Source organism: Bison bison, unplaced genomic scaffold (assembly GCF_000754665.1).
Source record: "Bison bison bison isolate TAMUID 2011002044 unplaced genomic scaffold, Bison_UMD1.0 scf7180017864122, whole genome shotgun sequence".
NCBI lineage: Eukaryota > Metazoa > Chordata > Mammalia > Artiodactyla > Bovidae > Bison > Bison bison.
The window spans coordinates 50,235-58,731 of NW_011494694.1; positions in this window are offsets into that span (position 1 = coordinate 50,235).

Genomic DNA, 8,497 nt, shown 5'->3' on the forward strand with positions numbered 1-8,497 from the left:
CCCCCCCCCCCGCCCCCCCCCCGCCAACCCAGGAGATGTGAGCTCCTCCTGCTGCCATGGTGATATGGTTCCTGGGGTACATCAGTCCCCCCACCGCCCTCTCAAACCAGGAGATGTGAGGTCCTCCTGCAGCCATGGTGACCTGACAGCTTGGACATGGTAGGTATTTAGTAAGTCCAAGAATCCGGGAAAGACAGCAATGGATCAAAGATGACCACATTCATCAGTGGCCACCTAGCAGCTGAGAGCAGAAATTCAGCCCATGCCCACCACGCTCCCCATACTCAGGTGTACAGTGCCCCCTCAGTCAGAGGCTTGACCACCACCTGGATTGTTTTCTCAGACTGAAAATGACCACATCAAGAAATATTCAAGTGTTCCATCCAGGACGGGTTTCCCAGGTGGCTCAGTGGCAAAGAACCTGCCTGCCATTGTGGAAGATGAAAGAAACGAGGGTTCAGTCCCTGGGGTGGGAAGATCCCTGGAGTAGGAAATGCTGACCCACTCCAGTATTCTTGCCTGGGAAACGTCATGGACAGAGGAGCCTGGCGGGCTATAGTCCATGGGGTCGCAAGAGACGGACACGACTGAGGTACTTGGCACACACACATCCAGAGTGCTGTGCATCTCCCTGAGAGGGTGCGCCATTTAAATCAATGAACATAATTTAATGTTGCTATAACGGGATCTAGTCTATGACAACACCTAGAAACCCAGTGATTTGGGAATGTGGAGAACAGTGGGGTGCCACCTACTGCAGATGTGAGATCTGAGATGTAGAAGATCACTGAAGTGCGAAAATCAGCTCTCGAGTGTGTTAGTAATCCACGGTCACGTTTATAGGTGTTTCTTTCACATTCATGTCTCAACAACACAAATACAAACGTACCATCACAGAAGCTTGATATGCACATGTGCTTATCAGTTATGGCCCTAACAGTTACAAATACCAACAACAACAAAAATGGAAGCTCTCTTTAAAATGAAGGGAGTTAATTAGCTTGAGTAGCTGAAACGGCAGCTGCAGGTCTAGTTTGACCTGGGGCCCCGCTCAGTCACTGCATTGCTGGCTGGGCTCTGTCCTCCACGTGGCCCCTTTGCCCTGAGCCTCGTGTGACGAAACGTCACGTCACGCTTTCCACCGCTGGAACCAGCCTTACCTCGAAAGCAAAAGCGCCCTTCTACCATTGACATCTGCACGTTTCTGTATCGATCCAGTTCAGTTCAGTTCAGTCGCTCAGTCGTGTCCGACTCTTTGCGGCCCCATGGACTGCAGCACACCAGGTCTCCCTGTCCATCACCGACTCCCGGAGTTCACCCCAACTCATGTCATCGAGTCGGTGATGCCATCCAACCATCTCATCCTCTGTCGTCCCCCTCTCCTCCCACCTTCAATCTTTCCCAGCATCAGGGTCTTTTCAAACGAGTCGGCTCTTCACATCAGATGGCCAAAGTATTGGAACTTCAGCTTCGGTGTTGATCCGTATGTATTGCACATCATGAGTTCACACCGACGCTTCTGACTCCAGCTGAATGCTGGAGAGCTTACGGCGGCTTTCTCCTTTTCCGTGTTGTAACTTTCTCTGACGTCCACAAACCCGGCTCCCGTGACCCTCAGCATCTTTGCTTGTATGATCGCTCCACCTCCCGACCCTGACGCTGCCCCTACATGAGCACCAGCAACCCAGGCTGGGCCTCGGTGGTCCTCCCATCCCCTCCCCCACCAGTCCTCATCACCGGATCCCAGCACTTCCGGGGGAAGAGCGGGAACGAGAGGGAGGGAAGTCTCACCGCCTTGGCAAGCATCGGGGTGCAGCTTTACAGTCCGTGCCGTCCGCACATGTGCACGTTTTTGTACTAAAATTCTCACAGAAGACACAAATGTGAGCATAAGATGGAAGAGGATGATGCATGTTCAGTAACAAAAGTGTTCCAACGGGACGCTCAGCAGTCCTATCCCGGTTACCTGCCGTGTGCTCCCGCCCAGAGGACGGTCCCCAGCTTGGCTGAGGGGTGAAGTGACCGCACGCTGTCTCAGGTGTGTCCCCAGGGAGCTGAGGCCCAGCCCAGCAACACAGCTGCGGTCAGCGAGCCCTCTGAGTCCACGGAGCGCCCCTTCCTGCGGGTGGGAGGGCGTGTCTAGTTCGGGGTTCTGCGAAGCTGTGATAACACCCGTGTAAATAGCTCGCGTTGCCGCACCTCCTGCTTTGGTGCTGACACAGCTGGCGGGACCAGGGCTCTTCTGTGAGCTGGGCCTCCTCGGGCCGGACAGACAGGGCTCTGGAAGCCTCTGTGAGAGGCAGCTTGCCGCCTGAGGAGGCGGGCGGGAACCGGTTCAGGGTCCAGGGAAGGCTGGAGGAGCAGGCAGGCCCTTCTGGGAGAGCAGGAGGGAGAGAAAGTCCTTGATCCAGCAGGAGAGAGTGCCCATTGCCACACCCACAGCTCTGCCTTAGATGCACTCAGGCCGGCCAGAGAAGCCCACAGCAGGTCCAGCCGCGGGTGGCTCTGTATCGGGGAGGGTCCACACCCTCCACGCACGTCTCAGCCGGTGCCGTCTCCCCCGAAGGTGTCGGGCGGCAGGCAGAGTTGGTTTTCAAGCCTCCCCCATCCCCTCTCTGATGGACCACAGGAACCCCCGTGAGCAGGAGGCACAGGGAGAATTTCCGGGAATGAAAAGTTCTGTGTTTCAGCACAGTGGACGTCAGAGCCCACTGGGTATCACCTTCTGATGGTTTTGCCCCCGTGAGATGCCAGTCGGAGGAGGGGCTGCTGTATTTGTGAGTCTTGAGAGAGAAAACAGGGAACCTGCAACACGCCAGAGGCCCCGCGAGGCCGTGGCCAGCCCGCCACCAAGACCCATCCTTGACTTCAGCGTCCTCCCCACCGCCAAGGCCCTGCGGGCCACTCAGTGGGCAAGGGGCGGGTGCGGAAAGAGGCCCCCGTGCCTGTGCTTCTCCACCCGGGGCGCCCCAACATCCTGGGGTGGCTGCCCAGGGCTCCTTGTTGAACCACAGGACAAATGAAGCAGAAGAGGCTCCAAGCAAACAGGCCTCATCTAAATGTCTGTGTCCCCCTTAACCGGCAGTGATGTTATCTATTCAGAATCTTTTACTAGCTGCAGAGAGACCTGTGATCTGCCTCTTTATCCCTTTGTTTATTGAATCCCTGATATTTTTGCCCTAATACGTCCAGGGAATGCTTCATAGCATCCTCGTGATAAAATAATCTCGTATGCCGTCGTCTTAAGGGACTGGAAAGGACTCAAGGGACTGGTACGAGGGAAGATAAGATTTGGTCCCAGACTTCTAGGAGCTTAATACGTGTTTGGGTGAATAGTGCATTCAGGAGAAAAGTCCGAGCTGCACAGGCAGGGAGTGAGAAACGCCCTCCACGGTACAGACGATGAGTAAGGAGAGACCCCGGCCAGCGCGGGAGCTGGTTGGGAGGGTGCCGGAGAAGCAAGGGGGGGCCTCCACGCCCGGCTGAGACGTGGGGCAGCCACACAGAGTGGGGCGTGCATGGGGAGAGGAAGTCGCCGCTGGCGGGGCGAGCGGCGTGAGCGGGCCCGGCGTGGGGACCAGAGGCCTTGACTGGACGCGGCCGGTCCTGGGATTTCAGCAGGGAGTGGTGTCATCCAAGCCAGGTTTCCAGCATGAGGGCTTGCAATCCTCCTGGACACAGGCTGCAGAGATGGCTGGGTGGTGGGATGCCCGGCAGGAGGTGGGGGCTGGCAGCCTCTCAGGGACCAGGTGACACAGAGGCGAGGTGACGAGGAAGAGATGGGTGCCCACGCCCGGGGCTCGGGGGGCTCGGGCCGGGCGGGGCTGGATTTGGTGCTGGGGTGGATGGCTGTCCACCGTGGGGAATCTGAGCCATTCAGGGAGCCTGCAGAGCAGGGGGAGAGAGTGTGGCCACGGGCGGGCGGGTGTCTGGGGCCAGGGCACCTTCTGTTGGGAATGACCAAGCAGCCATGGAGCTGAGAGTTGCTGGGACACCCAGTTAATTCCTGGGTGATTTATCTTACCAGCGTCCCGTCTGTCCTAAAGAAAAGAACACACGAATTCAGCGGCGGGAGGCGTGTGTGGCGTACACGTGGAGCGCTGTACGTCTCCGTGATGTGTGGGCTGTGGGCGTGTTGTTTATGGTGACGGATGTTTTCCCGGGGAGAGTCTGTCACCCTGTCCTCTGCCACTCTGCGCTTCCCACCCAGTGTGGTATTCGCTTGTTAATTCATGTATTCAACAGTGGTTCACCAAGCAGGCTGCTCGGGTGAGGGGCAGTGAGCCCAGGGCTGCAGACACACGGGAGCAGAAGCCCAGCCCCTCCGTCTTCCTGCTCCTCAGAGGAGGAGGCGGGGGCCCTCAGGGGCCGTCCCCGGCCACAGCGACGTCTCCCTGCCACCCGTCTCTCTGTGTCCACACTGCGTCTCATTCCTTCAAGAGAGAGCCCCCCCTCCCATCCCTGTGGCTTCCAGAACAGAACAGAATCCGATCTCTCTCCAGACCTCCCTGAAGACTCTCAGAAGGTCAAGGCCACCGGGCGTCCTTGGCCCCTCTGCAGCGGGCGTTATATAAGGTGCTCTCGCAGGGGTCCAGAGCCGAGCACTCCGAGCGGATCACCTCCATGGAAACCCGGCTCAGCCTCGGACCTCCCCCAGCTGTGGCTGAAGCAGAGGGAGGAGGCACCAGGATGTGGAAACTCGGAGCCACGAACCAGGCGTTTTCATCTCGGCGCGGGGACCTGTGACCCGAGGGCAATGCCCACATCTGGCTGGGCTGAGGCTAGAATGTGGCGTTTTCCCCCCAGACAGTCAGCACACTGCATCCTTGCACCGGGTCCTGGTCCTGCCCCTGCTGCTCCCTGCCAGCTGTGTGGTCACACGGAGCCATGTGGCTGGGTAGACCAGGAGGCCTGGCTGATGCTAGGCATTGCTTCCTCAGCTGGGACCTGTGGGCAGGTGTTCAGGGGCTCTGACACGCATTTGACGTTATTACCTTCAAGGAGCAAGGGAGAGACCCCACGTGACACACCTGTTTCACCCTGAAATCTCACACCGGCCGAGCGGCTCGCCCGGGACTCACTGGCATCGTGCTGCCCTGTGAGGCGCTTACGAGGGCTCAGCTGGGAGTCGTGTCTTGCGGGTGCGTCCTCCCCTCCAGCTCCTGCCGTCTGCATAGCTTCCTCCCTGGCGGCCAGCCAGTCCCTGCTGTCAGCCTCTCAGAGCTAAGATCTCCTCTCTGATTCCTCGGGGAATGACGGCAGGGACCCAGACGTGCCCTCCAGCAACACATCCCCGAGGCATGTGCAGCGCTCTGTGACTCCACGTTTCCTGCTGCTGTTACACAGCGGGCCTCCGAGCAGCCCTCGGGGGGAGCAGAGCAGGGCACTCATCTCACGTTAAATGATGTGAAAACAGCTCCTGGAGGTCCTGTCGCTCCAGGGTGGGCCTCGCTGTGGTTAGAAATGCAGAGTCTCAGGCCCCACGTAGGCCTGCTGGTCTGAGTCTGCACCTTCACAGGGTCCCGGGTGATGTCTCCGCTCGGCGGCAAGTGAGAAGACGCACCAGCGGGGAACCCGGAGCAGCGCAGTCTCACAGCCTGGGTGACCCCACTCCAGCCTTCCCAGGGGGCCAGCAGTCCCCTCTCTGCCCCACGCTCCTCCGGTCAGGGAGATGTAGGACTCGGTCTAGATCCAGGACACAGACCCGCGTCCACTCACAACCACCAAGACAGCGATGAAGAGGCCGTGTCGAGCGGGCAGCGCAGACGGGGCCGGGCTGGCGAGAGCAGCAACAGGCCCAGGGCGGGGCCCGCGGTCGTGAGCGTCCAGGAGAGACGGAGAACCTGGCCCGCATCCCAGCGGCACTGTGTCCCCAACTCGCTTGCCTCGCTGCGAGGCGGACACGGGCAGGTGCGGCAGGGATGAACGGCTTGGACGGCGTCTGGCACGAGCTGGGGGCCTGGTGGCCGGGGGAGCAGCCCAGGCCTCCCCCAGACCCCCTCCCCACGCCCTGCGCCCCGAGTTTCCGTGCTTTCTCATTCCCTGGACGTGTCTGTGTTCCAGCGTGGATGCGGCTGCCCACCCGCCCTGGTGGGACGAGAGCGGCAGGTTACGCAGCGCTCCGAGCCCCATCCCTCTGCAGAAGGGCGTGTCGTTCTACAGCCGTTTCAACACCTCCTTAACCTTCGCGATGTCAGGGCCCCACGTGACCTGTGGCCTCGTTTCCAAGGCCCGAGTGGGGATGACCTAACCTCGCGGGCAGTGAGTCTCACCAGGAGAAGGGTGGGCTGGGCTGAGCTCTGCAGACCCGTTGGAGGAGCAGTCCGTCAGCCTGACTGGGGCTGGCGCAGAGCCGCCTCTCCCGCAGGATGGCGCGGTGGGCCAGGGAGGGGAGCCGGACCGTGGGGTCCATGGGTGGGTGAACCAGGCCCTCCGCCTTGCAGACCTGTCTGCTCCCGCGCACCGTCTGCGGTGTCCTGCGCTCGCTGGACGATCTAGCTGCTGTAATAACAAGCGCAGCATTTCAGGGGCTCTCCCGCCCCCGGCAAGTTTGCTGCTCTCTCTTGGGACATCCAGCACCATGCGTTTCTTGTTGGGCAGGTTCCCACGGTGACTCGGGGGCCAGGCTCCTGGCGTGCTGGCTCTGGGGGCCCCTTTCACCTTATTGCTGGCTTCACCTTTTATTTATGCCGTGGACCCACTTTTGGTGGTCTGGTGAACGAGCTTTTCCTCAGAATAATGGTTTTAAATACATTTTTAAAAGCATATAGGATAACAAAGAATGTAATGTGAAAATGTAATTTCTTTTACTTTAAAGACTTTTGTTTTGATGCAGACCATTTTTAAAGTGTATATTGAATTTGCTACAATATTGTTTCTGTTTTATGTTTTTTTTGGAGGGGGTTGGGGTTTGCAAGGCATGTGGGATCTTAGCTTCCTGACCAGGGATCAAACCTGTACACCTTGCATCAGAAGACGGAGTCTTAACCACTGCATCACCAGAGACGTCCCCCACACGTGATGTCTGTTAATGCAAAGTCACCATCCTGGTGCAGCTGTGTTTCCTCCCTGTACTCATAACTGAAGGAAATGCTAAAGACTGGCTAGAGTTTGCAAATAAAGATGTAACTTTCTTCTGGCATTTGAGTTCACAGACACTCTTGACTTCTGACTCTGGTTCAGACCTGTGGGCAGCAGTCAGTGTGGAAGAGGCAGCGAAGGGAGAGCCTCTTCTCAGGCCTCTGCTGGGAGGGACACTGACCCTCTCACGTCCATCAGCCAGAGCCAGGGCAGGGCCGCGTCCAGCAAGCGTGCGTGGGAAATCCTGTCTGTCTGACCATAAGTCTCTGGCTTCAGTATCTCGTGTCTCTTGTGTCCTGAAACACAGATGCTCAGTAATGGACCCGGCATACGCTCTCTAAACGCTGGAAGGGAAAATTAAACTGGGGGACTTGGGGCTTCCCTGGTGGTCCCGTGGCTAAGACTGTACACTCCCAATGCGAGGGGCCCGGCTTCCATCCCTGGTCATGGAACTGGATCCCGATGCCACAACCAAGGCCCGGAGCAGCCAGACAAATAAGCAAATCCTGCAAAAAAACAAACTGGAGGACCTGCTCGGGTCTGTCCGTGATCCACCCAAAGCTGCTACTACTGCGTGATACCTGGCAAAGGTCCGCTCAGTTCTGGGCAGTTCAGTCTTCAGCGGGGACCAGCCAGAGACGCTGCGGAGGGAAAAAAGCTGTGTATCTTCTCTGCTCAGGAAACACAGACCGAGAGATGGTTCCTGTGTCCCAACTCTGGGAGCCTGTGCAACAGACTGCAGGCCCAGGGAAGAGAAGGAGCATCTTCTGGCCTTTCCAGAATGTCAGCCCCCCACTGCGGGCCCCCACGACCACCGTCTGTCCCTGCTCCCTCCACACAGGGGCGATGCCAGCTCAAACCTGCTGACACTCAGGAGTCGCTGCAGAAGGATCGGGTTGGTCCTTGGGCAACAGGCTGTCTTCCAACCTGTCATCTGCTCGAGAAACAGGGCCAGATGTCCAGCTCTGCCTGCGCGGGGAGGGGCTCTGGTCACAGTGCCAGGGATGCAGGGAGGCTGCGGGAACCTGCCCAGAGCTGGGCTCCGGCTGTGGCTCCATCTCGTCACCTGCTGGGACGGCAGGTCTGGTGATCCGAGCAGGATGGAGGGGGAGCGGGGATGAGAGGTCTTCCTTTATTCCTTTCCTGGCGCTGCCGCAGCAAGTCAGCACATTCTGGGCAGCTGAAAATATCAGCAGTTTGTTCTCTCCCAGCCCGGAGGCCGGAAGTCCACAATCAGAGCATGGGCAGAGCCGTGGCTTTTCTCGGGGCCGTGGGGAGGACGCTTCCTGCTCCTCTGGGCATTTCCTGGCCGGCGTCCGTGTTACCCTGGTCTCTGCCTCCATCCTCACCTCACTCTGGGCCTCTCCCTAGAGTGCCTGTGCCCACATTTCTCTCTTCTTGTAAGGACAGCAGTCAC